The sequence below is a fragment of the Mustela nivalis genome (genome assembly GCF_964662115.1).
Source record: "Mustela nivalis genome assembly, chromosome: 7".
Lineage (NCBI taxonomy): Eukaryota > Metazoa > Chordata > Mammalia > Carnivora > Mustelidae > Mustela > Mustela nivalis.
In genome coordinates, this window is record NC_139026.1 from 143,010,253 (window position 1) to 143,023,177 (window position 12,925).

A 12,925-nucleotide genomic window follows, 5' to 3' on the forward strand; every position below is an offset into this window, starting at 1 on the left:
ATGCGGCCGTGCAGTGGACCGGGCACTCACCTGCTGAGGCAGGAGGCCAGGTGGGGAGGAGGAGGGAGTCGTTCCCACTTGGATTCATGTTCTGAGAAGAGAACACACCCATCAGAGACGAAGCAGGGTCCAAAATGGCAGGCCGAGGGTGGGGAGGTACTCACCAGAGCTGCGGCTGCCTCCCCAGTTACTGGGTGGCCTTGGACACAGGCCTGACCCTTCTGAGACTCCTCCTCGTTGCGGAACGGCGTTGTTGGGGCCGATGTCCGAGAGCCGACTAATGTCTGGGCCTCGGACTGTTTGATGTGACTAAAACCCGCAGGCAGACGAGTCTAGTTTATCAGTCCCATCGAGAAAGGCGTAATAACAAAATTGAGACTGAGGTCCTCCTCTTCCCGAGTGTTGGTTCACATCAAACACAAACCAGTTTGTTCCCGGAGATGAGTTTTACCCTAGCATAATAATGCCTTCCGTTGATCAAAGCAGCTTTCATCTTTGATCTCGAGTGCCCTGATCATAGATGGTGGGCACACTGTCCTATTTTATAGATGAAGATATTAAGACCCAAGTTAAGTTTCCAAATCTGTGATGGAGCTAGAACCAAGAGCTTTCGTCTCCTGATAGCATCTGGAAAGTTCTTCCTTGTTTATGATGCATCCTCTGACACCAAGGGAAACTAACAAAATGTTAAGCATCTTGGACTTTTAATCACAGTCTTCCTAATAAGGTAAGAAGACGATGTAAAATACAGATTTATATCTTCAAATATCCTTAAGAGTGGGTCCTCTCTGTCAGGAGCCCCACCCGTCCCAGGTCACGTGCGAGGCAGGAGCGTCCCAGGGAGACCACGTTCTCCACCCGACACCGCTGGCGGTTTCACTGAGACCCGGATTGCTCAACGTTTACTGAGGTCTCCGTGCCGTTCCCGCACAGAGATGAAACAGCAATCCTCCATCAAGACTTCGTTGCAAAAGAAGTTAGACGGATGGGACATTGCCCTGTGTAAAAGAAGTTAGACGGATGGGACATTGCCCTGTGTAAAAGAAGTTAGACGGATGGGACATTGCCCTGTGCAAAAGAAGTTAGACGGATGGGACATTGCCCTGTGTCTCTTTCTCCATCTGGGTCCCCTGGCTCGGGAGTGGGCTGGGGAGGCCGATGTGCCCCGCCGAGGGAGGTGTTCGTCCGGCTGTCCTCTAGGGAAGGACAGACTCGTCTGAGGGGCTGAGCCAGAGAGAGCTGAAATTTATACAGCTCCTCGGGAGAGTGAAGGACCCCATTCCATAGATAGAGGCACAGGTGGTTGGAAGTCCTGGGGATGTGGAGGGACCAAGAGGAGATGTGCTTGAGAAAGACACCCCAGCGATTCCAGTGCCAGCGTCCCCTCAGAGCCTCGGCTCTCACTTGCTAAGTAAGGACTTGGGAATAGTCCCTGCGGGTTGAGCTCTTGGTCTATATTCTGCTTCTCAGAGCAGTGGGCAGAGATGGCTTCCTTCCAGAGATCGCAGAAGACTGGGGGCCACATGCTCCCTGGCACCCCCGCAGCTCTCAGGCAGGACTCCGCACTCCTCCCCCGTGTCCTCACGAAAAGCTTGACTCTAGCGATGGAGCAGCCCAGAGGAATCACGGAGCCCGAGGAGAGGTATTCTGGGGGGACAAGAAGCCCCTTCCTCCGAAATCACACATGGAACCTTGGTGTAAACAGCACCACCGGGCGCCGGGTTCTGCATGCTCAGAGATGCCAGCAGCAGCGGGCCACATCTTCCATCTATAGATCTGGACGCCACCCGGGGCTGGAAATTTTAAGGATGCCCATGGGTCCACCCTGGTAGAATTCCAAGCAATTCTCCTATATCCGCCTCTACTGGCCTGCCCTGTGGGATGAGAGCCTGACAGCAGCCCCAGAGGAGCACAGAAAGGAAGGCCCGATAGTCCCCCTCTCCTCCAGGACCTGCTGTGGCCACCAAGGGAGGTTCTCTTTCCCCTCCCAGCCATGGTCTCTGTGAGAAGCTTCCAAGGGGGCACCTCAGCTCTCAGGGCGCAGGGAGGCTGGCAGGCCTCCGATGGCCCCCACGCAAGGTTGCTCCAGCATCTCCAGGGCGGGTCCTGCCACTCCAGTTCCTGCATTTCTGGTCTGTCACTGGTCTGTCCCTCCCTGGGAGGAGGATTTTGCCCAAGGACATGGGGAGGGTGGAGAGCCTTACCCCTCCCTCGCTCCAACTGCAGAAAAGGAGGGGGCTCCCAACCCATGGCAAGGCTGCCACGGGAGCTCTGCCCTCACACAGACTGGCCTGCCTGTCCCGGTCCCTGGTCCCCAGCTCGGACGTGAGCCCTTTGAGCCGGTCGGCAGCCAGGTCGGCAGCTCCGTGACAGGTGTGACGACATGGCCGAGGAGTTGTCTGCGGAGCAGGTGGCTGAATTCAAGGCGGCTTTCTCCCGATTTGACAAGAATGGGGACGGCACCATCGACACCCGGGAGCTGGGTGCCGTGATGCAGGCCCTGGGCCAGAATCTGTCAGAAGCGGAGCTGAAGGAGCTCATCGCCCTCGTGGACACGGACGGCGACGGCGTCATCAGCTTCCAGGAGTTCCTGGCAGAGATGGCCAAGAGGATGAAATCCCGGGGCGGCGAGCAGGACATACGGGAGGTCTTCCGTGCCTTCGACCTGGACGGCAACGGCCGCATCAGTGTGGACGAGCTCAAGCAGGCCATGGCCAAGCTGGGCCAGACGCTTTCCCAGGAGGAGCTGGACGGCATGATCCAGGAGGCGGACGCCAACAAGGACGGGCAGGTGGACTACGAGGAGTTCCTGCGCATCCTCTCCCAGAAGTGAGGCCCCGCCCCGGCCCGGCTCCTGCTCCTCCTGCCTTCTCGGGGCCTCCGCTTCTGCGGCGGGGACGTCCGGGGGCGGTCTGGGCGGTGGGGTGTGTGGGGGGGGGATTACCCACTCTCTCTCGGGCCTGGGGTCTGCGCTCTGTGCCCGGCGAGACCTCAGAGCGGCTCCTGTAGAGAAGCGGGGCTCCCCCGCCGCCCTGGGCTGTCGTGAGGAAACCCGAGGCAACGGAGGTTGAAATAAAAGGAGTGTGAGCTCCGAGGGCGGTGTGTGCCGGTGCTTGAGTGCTTGGTGGGAAGGCGGAAAATCGAAGCCTCCGGATGGCGGTATTTGGGTTTCTTCTGCGCCTCTGACCCCTTTCCTGGGCCACTGGGGAGAACCAGCCTGGTCCGGCCCCACAGTCCTCCCCCAGCGTCTCCCAGAGGCCGGGGGAGGAGAACAGGTGCGGGAGGCGTGCGCCGGGCTGGGAGGGGGCCGAGAGGCACGTTTCTTTGCCTTAAGGTTCTGCTTGAGCTCTCGGGTCCGGACGGGAGGCTGGAGCTGGAGCCTGGGACGGGGACACTGTGCGCGCCACAGACGGTAACGTTAGCATCCTTTGCACATCACCATCCTCTGCTGCCCCCACCGCGCTCGAACGGGGTTTGTGGCCCTGCAGTGCGGCTGCCCAGGCCCCTTGGAGGCTGCTGGTCACAGTTTGCGAGGTTCCCTTCCTCGTCCTGGTTCTCGGGGGGGGGGGGGCTCAACCCGAGGGCGATCTGTCAGGAGGAAACCGAGGCCCCGGGTGGCACTGGGTTGAGGTCCTGGGGTTGTAGGGGAGGCAGACGAGCCCTAGGCCTCAGGATTCGGGAAGCACACAGGGTTTGCCGGCATCGTCTGCAACCCGCTGTGCGGCCCCGGTGCCGTGCGATGGCGGGCTTTGCTTCCTCCTTCGTGACATGAGCTTTTCCTTTACTTTCGGCGATGACTGACTGTGCCTTATCCTAGCTGTGCCAAGTCAGTGGTTCTCAGCCCAGGGTGGGGAGACAGAGCCAGCTTCCCTGGGGGAGGCGGGGGTATTGCAAAATACCGGCTCCCGCCCTTCCCGCCTGCCCCTCATTCCAGCGAGAGCGGGGGCGAGTGGCAGAGCCTGCCCAGCGCACCCCAGTGAGGCAGGACAGGGACAGATCCGGGGGCGGTGGGGGGGGGGGCTGCGGCTCGGATGACATCTTTCCGTTTTCTTTCTCCCATTGGGCATCATCGTGGGTCATTTCAGTCTCCTGTGACCCTCACACGCTTCTATCTCTTTCCCAGCCCTGTCCTCAGATCAAGTCCCCAGGTACGGCCAGACCCCCCCCCCCCCATCATGAAGCCCAGCAGGTGTCAGACACAGGACAACCCTGTGTCCAAACAGGGTTGAGCACTGGGAGAGCTGGTGGGCTGGGGAGGCTCTGAGGCAGGAAACCTCAGCTCCCCTAAGGTTCTGAGGGAGGCAGGGGACGGACCGGGGAGCAACATGACAGAGGTGTGGGGTCTGGGGGAGGCTCGGATGTGACAATAAGAAGGGGCCAAGGTAGCCACCAGACCTGCTGTGGTGAGGAAAGGAGTGGTAGCAATACTCCTGGGTCCAGGACGGGGGTGGTTCCCTACAGAAAGTCCCTGTCCCTGACGGACATAGGTCACAGAGGTCTGAGTTTCTAAATTAGTGAGTCCTAAATGCCAAGCTGACCCAAGGTGAAGGTTTCCAGGCTCTGGGTGGAAACAGCTAAAAATAAAGATGTTTCCAAGTAGCCTAAATGTATGCCATGTTTAAAATTCTGAGAATACGTTCATTCTGTATTTTCATTCTGTATTTTTTAAACGTGTTTTCTTCCATGAAGCCACTATGATGGCTGGTGATGGTTCTGGGAGGTTTTTTTTTTTTTTTTTTTTTCATGTTCTTACTCTGAAAAATGAAGAGTCCTTATAAAGTGCCCCCAGTGAATGTGGGTATTTCAGTGTCCCCCCGGCCCCAAATGTCTGAGAACTGCTGCTGGGGTGGGGGGGGTGGAGTGTAAAATCGATTTTCTTTCTTTAAAAAAAAAGATACCTCCCCCCCGAACATGTGGCTCATGCACAGGAAGAGAAAGCTCCCACCGTCAACAGCGGGCGCGTGTTCAGGACTGCTGTTTGCTCGGGACAGGGAGGCGAGGGTCCCGGGGGCCGGCCCCCACGCCTTCCCAGCTCGCTGCCCGCTTCGGGGTGGCTAGCTCGTGTGTTCTCTGTGTTTTCAGACGTCTTCAAAGAGCCCAGCTCAGCATTATGCAGGCGGCGCTAGAGAGACTGGAGCTGGTGGAGGGTGGGAGAGATGTGAAGCCCTTGGCAGCCCCCGGGGGCTAGGAGGCGGGGCGCCTGAGGTCGCTCCCTCTCGGGCTGTTCCTGGGACCAGGGTGTGGGCCCCGAAGGCAGGACAGAGCAGCAGGAGCGTCTCTCTGTCTGTTGCTTCTGAGGACGGACGGGGAATCTGAGGGTCTGGGGAAGGAAGTGACTCACTTCAGGTCTCCCCTGAGGGACAGATGTGTGTGGACCTCAAGGATTCAGAGGCGGCCCCTTCCCCCTCTTCCCCCCAGAGCTTCTTCCGTCCTGGACCCTGGCAGCCCCACGCCAAGGAGGAAGGACTCCTCGGGCATGGGGGGTCTGCCGGAGAGGCCTGGTCGGGACCCACAGGAGCGCCTTCTGGAAGGCCACGAGGCTGACGACCTTCTGGCTACACCTGGCCTCCAGGAGATGCGCAGAAACAGCCTCAGCAGCAACTCCCCATCTCCTGGAGGACCTTAGAGGGTAGAGTCCAAGTTTGGGAAGCCGCCGGCCCCAATCTAGAGCGCCGGGGAGGACGGGAAGGAGCTCGAGAGGCGTCCCCAGAGCCAACGCAGCCTGGGGTGACTTCAGGGAGAGTCAGTTCCCTGGACGTCCATTTGCCAAGACGGGTTCTGCCCCTGGCCTATTTGCTGGTATTTCCCAATTAAAAAAAAAAAAAAAAAAAACTTGTTTGTAAAAACACTTTATGAGGATTACGGGGATTCATATTGGATGCAATGGTTCAACACGCTGGGGTATTTCTGTGGCGTTTTCCTTGCCCGGTGGAGGGTTTGAGCTTCCTGGAGTTGTTTGGTTTGGTCCATCACCAGGTTCACCTGAACGTCGCCCCAGCACCGGACAAAGATGGACGTTCTCTGTGTCCTGTTCTCGTTTGCTCCTGTGTTCGTTTTCGTCCGTTGGGCCCATGACTCGGGGGGACGAGAAAAGCGTCTCTTCAAGACGGAGTAGCCGTGCGGGCCTCCGGCGGCAGGAGTCTACGGGCCGTGGACAGGCAGGTCTGTCTGCTCACAGGTTTTCAGCAGAGGCCGCTGCCTTGGTTCACAGACACGGGCCCGGACAGACAGACGCTTTGGTGTTTGGTTCTGGGCGGTATTCAGTAAAGGCTCGGCCTCTGAAATAGTGACCAGCCACGGACTGGACACTCAGCGGAGCGGAACCCAACTGAGAAGTCTAGTGGGGGAAGCATTCGGGGAAAGCAAAACTAGTCTGAGCTGAAGCCAAGTCCTCCCCAGACCCTTCAAGACATTCACCAGGACGTGGGTTTTAGATGAATCACTCTACTCCTGGTCAAAACGGCGATTTCAAATTCCACATACTGAATAATACATTTTCTCACTGAATCGTCCCCGGATTTTTGAAAATCCCAATTTACATCCATTCCCGACAGGCCTTTCTTTTCAGGTCCGTAGCAGATGCCTGCTCCTCCAGGAAGCCTTCCAGAACAGGCCTGGCCGGCGGCGAGTCCTGCACAGACCCGCCAGAGTGAAGGCTTGACTCTCCCCCTCATCGAGGTGCATCTTGTGTTATAGTTTCTTGTGAATAAGGCCCAGTCTTCTTTCTCAGATCCCCAAATAATAATGCAAACTAGTCCCCAATCACACTGGGACCTGCCCTTGAGCCCAGGTTGTGGGGACCCCAGGAACGTGGCTGGTCAGTGGCGAACCCTCCCCGCGCCTGCCCTGGGTGCCGCGTGCCCCGGCGGGCTCCTTCCCCCATGAGGCCTCACCTCTACCCCCGCTGGCTTGGATGGGGCCTCTGCATTGTCTGCTCCACAGCTCGAGAAAAGACCGGAGTGACTGAGCAAGAGGCACCTCCCTGCCGTCAGTCCCTCAGGATATACATTTCTGAAAGTCCTGCATCGGCCAGGGTGCTCTGGGGACGTAGAGGAGGGATGTAAGAGGACGTTTGCTACAGGAATTGGCTCATGTGATTAGGGTGGCCGAGCGGTCCCCTGAGCCACCGTGTCGCTCAGCCTGAGTCTGGAAGCCCAAGATCCAGGCGGGCCCCTGTCCTGGCTCAAGAACGGGAGTGACCTCACCCTTCCTCCGCCATTCTGATCTCTGTGGGCCCTGGATGGACTGTTGGTGCCCCTACCCTGGGGAAGGCCACCTCCCCCCCATCCCACACACCCAGCCCTCTGGGGGTCCTGTGGTCCAGCCGAGCTAGACCGCAAGAATGAACCATCATAAGCTCACTCGTTCCTGGTGTGGAAACAGGGAGCGTCCGGGTGGCGTAGGTCACAGGACACCAGAGGTGAGACGTCAGGCCATTGCACCAGCGCTCTTCACAGGGCACCGTCCCCTCTGCCCCCCGGATACAGGGCCTGCAGGGCCCAGAGTCGCAGGAAAACATCTAGATAGGACACCTTGTCCCATTTGCTCATAAACTAGTCCAGGTTTTGAGTTTTAGGTCCACAGTGTGGCTGCCAAGCCCCTCTCGTGCTGAACTGCTCAGTTACCCTCCAGAGGGAGCACAGCCCGCCTCTCCCAGCCACCGCCCCCCCCCCCAGGAGCACCCCTGCCCCCCCCCCCCGCCCTTGCTCCTGGTTTTCCTCCATCTGGGAAAGCACCCAGACGCCCCGTTCTGCAAGCTCCTTCTTGCTGATCTACACTTGTTTACCATCCTCGGGCTCTCGTCTCCCGCTGCGGACGGCCTCACGCCCAAGGCACTGGCCCCCGCCCCGCATCTCACCTCCCCCGGTCCAGCCTGTGCCTGCCGTCTTCTGCTTCTGTTTGTTTGTTTTTAAAAAATTTTAATTAATTTACTTGACACACAGAGAGAGTGAGCACAGGAAGGGAGAGCGGCAGACAGAGGGAGAAGCAGGCTCCCTGCTAGCAAGGAGCCTGAAATCAGGAGCCGAGCTGAAGGCAGACACTTCCCCGACGGAGGCCCCCAGGAACCCCTGCACCTGCCTTTGGCTGAAGGCCAGCGACGCCTCCCTCCACCAAACAACGATGCACCCGAGAGCTGCTGAAAAAGGCCATGTGTGGATCCCCCGACATTCTGACCCCCAGATGGTCTGGAGCACCCCAGGGTTCTGACCCTCAGTTGGCCTGGGGAGACGGATGACCTGACCCTCCAGCGGGGCCAGGGGCCCGGGGTTGAGCATCTGTTTTACGTTCCCAAGTGCTTGCGTGGCCAAGATGGAGAAGCCAAGAGTAAGCAGTGCTGCTTCAGCCGGTCCCCGGAATCCATGACTCCACCAGGGGCCCACCCCCCCAACTCGTCCCTCGCCCCACTGGGCAGATAGGCACGGCCTGTGGGGAGGAATCCGGGGGAGGAGGCACCCGTCTCTACAGGTCTCCACGGTGGGAGGCTGCTGGTTGCACAAGTCGAGTCTGAGTCACTCTGTTTGGGAACAGATGGCGCTGTGTTTGGGGACCTGCCAGCCCCGATACCCACCCTGCCACGCCGAGACGCTGGTGCCGGCAGCTTCCCCAGTCTCCTGGAGGAGCCGTGCTTCCCTGCACCAGAGCATGTGGTCGTGACAGCGGTGGTGACATCTGTCCATCCATTCACTCGTTCCGCAGCGTCCTCCTGGACCACCCACCTTCTTACGTACGGGTGTGTGAGGACACAGAAGGAATGTCACACCGGCCTCTGCCCTCTAAGGGAGAGGGATGCGGGCATGAACCACCACATGCGAGGACAGCGGGTGGCAGGTGTCTCTTCGATGGATTCCAGGGCCCTGGGTGTGCCGGGTGAAGGGTGGCCCCGGGCTGGGTGCTGGGGGTGGGGAGCTCTCAGCAGGTGGGAGAACGTTCTTGGCAGAGGAACCTTGAGAGTAGAAGGATGGTGGTGGGGACATGTCATGCCTTTTGGGGGCGTCCCAAAGCCCGGGAGCCAGGGGAGAGCCCGGAGCCCCGTGTCGGGCGGCCCACGACGGACGGAGTGTGGAAATCCTTTCAAGTACCATTGGAGGCCGTTCCCAGCTCCGTGACCTGGGACAAGTCTGTTACACCCCCTGCCTCAGTTTCCTTGTAAAATGGGGAGGAAATAATGTGTCTGTCGATGTTGCTGTGAGGCCCAAGGGAGCCGTACGGAGAGAGAGCTGGCAGCAGGGGCAGGAGTAGCTTGCTTTAGAGACGCAGCGTAATCTGTGCATTGTTAGTGCGTTGGTTTTTTTCCCAGAAGATCGACTGGAGGCTCGCTGAAGGTTTTTAATCAGAGGAGGCGTGTGGGCACAGCGGTGCTCCTGGAAGGTTATTTCTCCGCAGCGTGCGGGATGAACCAGAGCGGACACCTGGGTCCCCGAGGAGGCACTGAGCCTGAGCTGATAAGGGAAGGGGGCAGGCAGCCGGGCTGGGGGAGCCCCTGCGGCTGGTGCACCCCAGAGGGAGGGCAGGGCTCTGGGTGGGGCCGACTCTGTGTCCCCCTGAGCCTGGGGCAGGTGGGGAGGGGCTCAGCCACAGCAGGGCAGGACCATGCCTGGGCCGCGAGGCTCGGGAGCTACCCCTGCTCCTGCTGCTGTCAGAGGACCGGCTACCCTTGGACCGGTGAGGCCTCTTGCTGTGCCAAATGGCAAAAACACATTCAGTTCTCAGAATCCTGATGCCACAGGGAGAGCCTCAGGCTCTGGTCGGAACAGGACAGAGTGCACCGCTCATCAAACTCCCTGGGGGGCCTGCCCAGCCTCCAGAAACAGAGGGAAGAAAAGCTCGGGACCCCCTCTGGCCAGGACTGTGGGGGCCAAAACATAGAAGTGTCCCTAAGCCTTTCTGTCCACCCACCTCCCTCCAGGAAAGGGCCTGACCCCGACCCCGACACACTCAGTTGTGGGGAAGGGGACTTCTGGGCTACTTCAGGCACCTGCTCCAGGAAAGGGGGGGAGGGGAAGAGGACGGGGGAGGGGAGGGGGCGAGGGGGGTGTGCACAGGGATCTGGGGCACTCCTGGGGCACTCTTGTGGGGGCGGGTGTGGAAGAGGCTCCGTGGTTCCTTCCTCCTCTCTCTCCCTCCTCTTGGCTCTCCTTTCAACAAACCTGTATAAGGCACGATTGTTCCAGGCACAGCGGTAGGTGTTGCTGACCAAGAAAGTGCCCATCTTGACAGCAGTCTCCATCAGGGACAGGGACACAGGCAGGAGTGCCCGCTGGGGGACCTGTCACCCCCAGGATCTTGGGACTGACCCTGCCACAGGGAGAGAGGCTGCCAGACAGGACATCTCCACTGGGCCTTGCTGCTGGCCCCTGGGGGGCCCTGCAGACCACCGGCTGGTGGGCACTCAGGGCTCAGGGCAGAGTTCTGGGCTGGCTGGGGCCGGCTGCTGGACTCCCCTCTTCGGGCACCTTGTCTGCTTGTCTTTCTGCTTGGACACAGATCCGCGCCTTTGAGAGAGGCACTCGGTTGCCCAGACGGCTTGCCCGAGGGGAGAGGGAGGGGCTGCCTGAGCAGCCGTGTAATCCTCTCTTCTCCCTGTCATTGGAATTCTGGAATTTTCTCTCTAAGGATGAACCTCCTTCCCAGCGCCATCACCTTGGGCGGGGCCGCCCTCTGTTGCTGGCCCTGAGAAAGAAGCCCGGGGGGGCATCCGGGGGATGGGGCAGAGACGGCGGGCATGGGGGGGCACCAGGGACAGGCTGCGAAGAAAGTGTCTGCTGCTGTCTAGAGCCCTGGCTTCAGCTGCTCTTCTCATCGCTGGACTCAATTCTGTAGGAAGGAGGAGCCTGCAGATGGCCCTCCTTTCCAGCTCCGGGCACCGCCTTCTAAAGGAAGGGGTGGAGACAGGCTGGGACCTGTTCAGAGAATGATCTAGAAGATCCGGGGGGGGGGGGAGGTGTCTGCGGGGGCTGCAGGGGGCTGTTGGACCTGAGCAGGGGCTGCTGAATCCCTGAGGAGCATCTTCCCACCCCAGGGACTCAGACCTGCCCCAAGGGGCCCCAGGGCTAAAATCAGGGCTGGGAGTGGGGCTTGCGGGGTGTGCGGAGGGGTTTTGACTCAGCAGGACGGTGCTCCCCAGGGGGCTCCCCAGGCTCTGTGGTTGCTCTGGAGGTGGGGAGGAGATTCGTTCATCTTCCCGCAGGCTTGGCTGTGGGGACAGTGGATACTCCTCCCTTTTCTGCTGTTCCGTCATTCCCTAACTGCCCAAGTCGGGTCTCAAGGTCCTCGTTTTACTGGAGGTAACGAGACGCACCGCAGATCGGTGTCCTTCCCCGCCCGGCCTCCAGAAACTTAACGACTGGCCTTTCCCTGCCCCAGAGGGCGGAGGCCGTGTGAAATGGGGCAGAGACTGCGGTGAGCCCTGGGGTCCCGGGCCGCTCACTTAGCGGTGATTTGCCTCCACTGTCCTCAGGGATCACATGCGGGGGGGCAAAGCTGTCCGCCTCACAGAGGAGCAGAGAAGGGGGCGCATGGGCTCCTGGGGGCGCCTTCAGTGCAGAGGGTGGCCCCAGTTCTGCGGCTGCATGGGCTCCGGTGGGCTCCCCACACCCCGGCTCCCCACCATCTGGGAAAACAAAAGAAGCGCCGGCCAGCGCTAACGGTTTGTGCGCTAAAATCACAGCTTAGGAATGAGGGCTCCTGGGTAGACAAAGGTTTGGCTGGAGGGTGCACAGGGCTCCCTGGGGCCTGGGGGCAGCCGGCAGGGAGGACCTGGGAGAAGGGTGGGGACGTGGGTCCCCAGAGGGGCCCGTCTGGAACCCCGCTCCCCCTGCTGCTTTCCCACCAGACACAGTGAGCCTGGGGTAGGGCTCCCCGGTCTGCGGATGGCCGGCCGCTCAAGCCTGCGGTCCACAGGGCTGCGCCCCGCTCTCCCCACGCAGTCTTCCCAGACCGGGCTGGGGCGGGGAGGGACAGGAGCGCCCGGCTGGTCCTTGGCAGCAGAGGAGGCAGGACAGTGTGTGCCACCCACCGCCAGGACAGGGGGCCTGGGAGCGACGTGTGTGTGCTGGGTGGGGCGGGGTGGGAGCCTCAAGAGGAGGCCGGCCTGTAGCAGACCAGACTTCCCTTCACCTCCCCGTGCGCTGTCCCTTTTCCCAGGCCGCGTGCTCAGGCCACCTTCCCTGGTGGCCCTAGAGAGCTCAGCTTTTGAGTTCTAGAAGAAACAGGCAGTACATCCCGTGAGCTTTGCCGACAACCATGTGTGGGGTGGGCAGGGCGGGGAAGGGAGTGACGTTGACCTTGGCACTGACCTTGCGTTAGATCTTGGGCACAGTCTCTTGGCCCTGGTTTTTCTGTTTGAAAATCATCAAAGAGCGCGATGCCGCTTTCTCTGCAGAGCTGCAGCGGTTGTCAGCGCGGAGATCACTTTGGACCTGCTGACACCCCGTGCAGGGGCAGCTTCACGAGGCAGGGCACTCGCGTGGCTTCCCTCAGGCCCGGGGGGTCCCTGCAGGGGCTGCTCCGAGCCCCTGGGCTTAGGACCCAGGCTGGCCCTGGTGATTTACTTCTGCAGCTTTGGGCGGAGCCTGAGCGTCCGGGGCTGCTCCGCTGCCTTCTCTGGCTTCTCCGTGAGGCAGAAGGGGATTTCCCCCGGGGCCAGTGGGGAGAAATGGTGGAAACGGAGCCTGTTGTCTCTCCCCAAACAGTGCTGGCCCCTTGTTCTGTGCACTGGCAAAAGAGGGGGAAGAAAGTTTTCAGGCCAGAGGATTGTGCTTGTGTGTATGTTTGTTGTGATTTCACAGGGAGTTACAACAAACCTCTGGGAAGGAAACTGCGGGGCAGAGGGGGAAGGAAGAAGCAGAAAAATCAATAATTCAAATGGTCGTTCTGAAAGCACCCCGAAGATCGCTGAAGGCACTGCTGGCTGAAGTTTGGGCCC

The 12,925-nt window shown here is 60.1% G+C and overlaps 1 pseudogene across 1 annotated transcript; it reads left to right on the plus strand.

Moving 5' to 3' along the window:
• Positions 1-2,037: 2,037 nt before the first annotated feature.
• LOC309869597 (calmodulin, striated muscle pseudogene) lies at positions 2,038-3,095 on the plus strand (annotated as a pseudogene). The gene has a single exon. The product of its transcript is annotated as a calmodulin, striated muscle pseudogene (transcript).
• Positions 3,096-12,925: the final 9,830 nt, after the last annotated feature.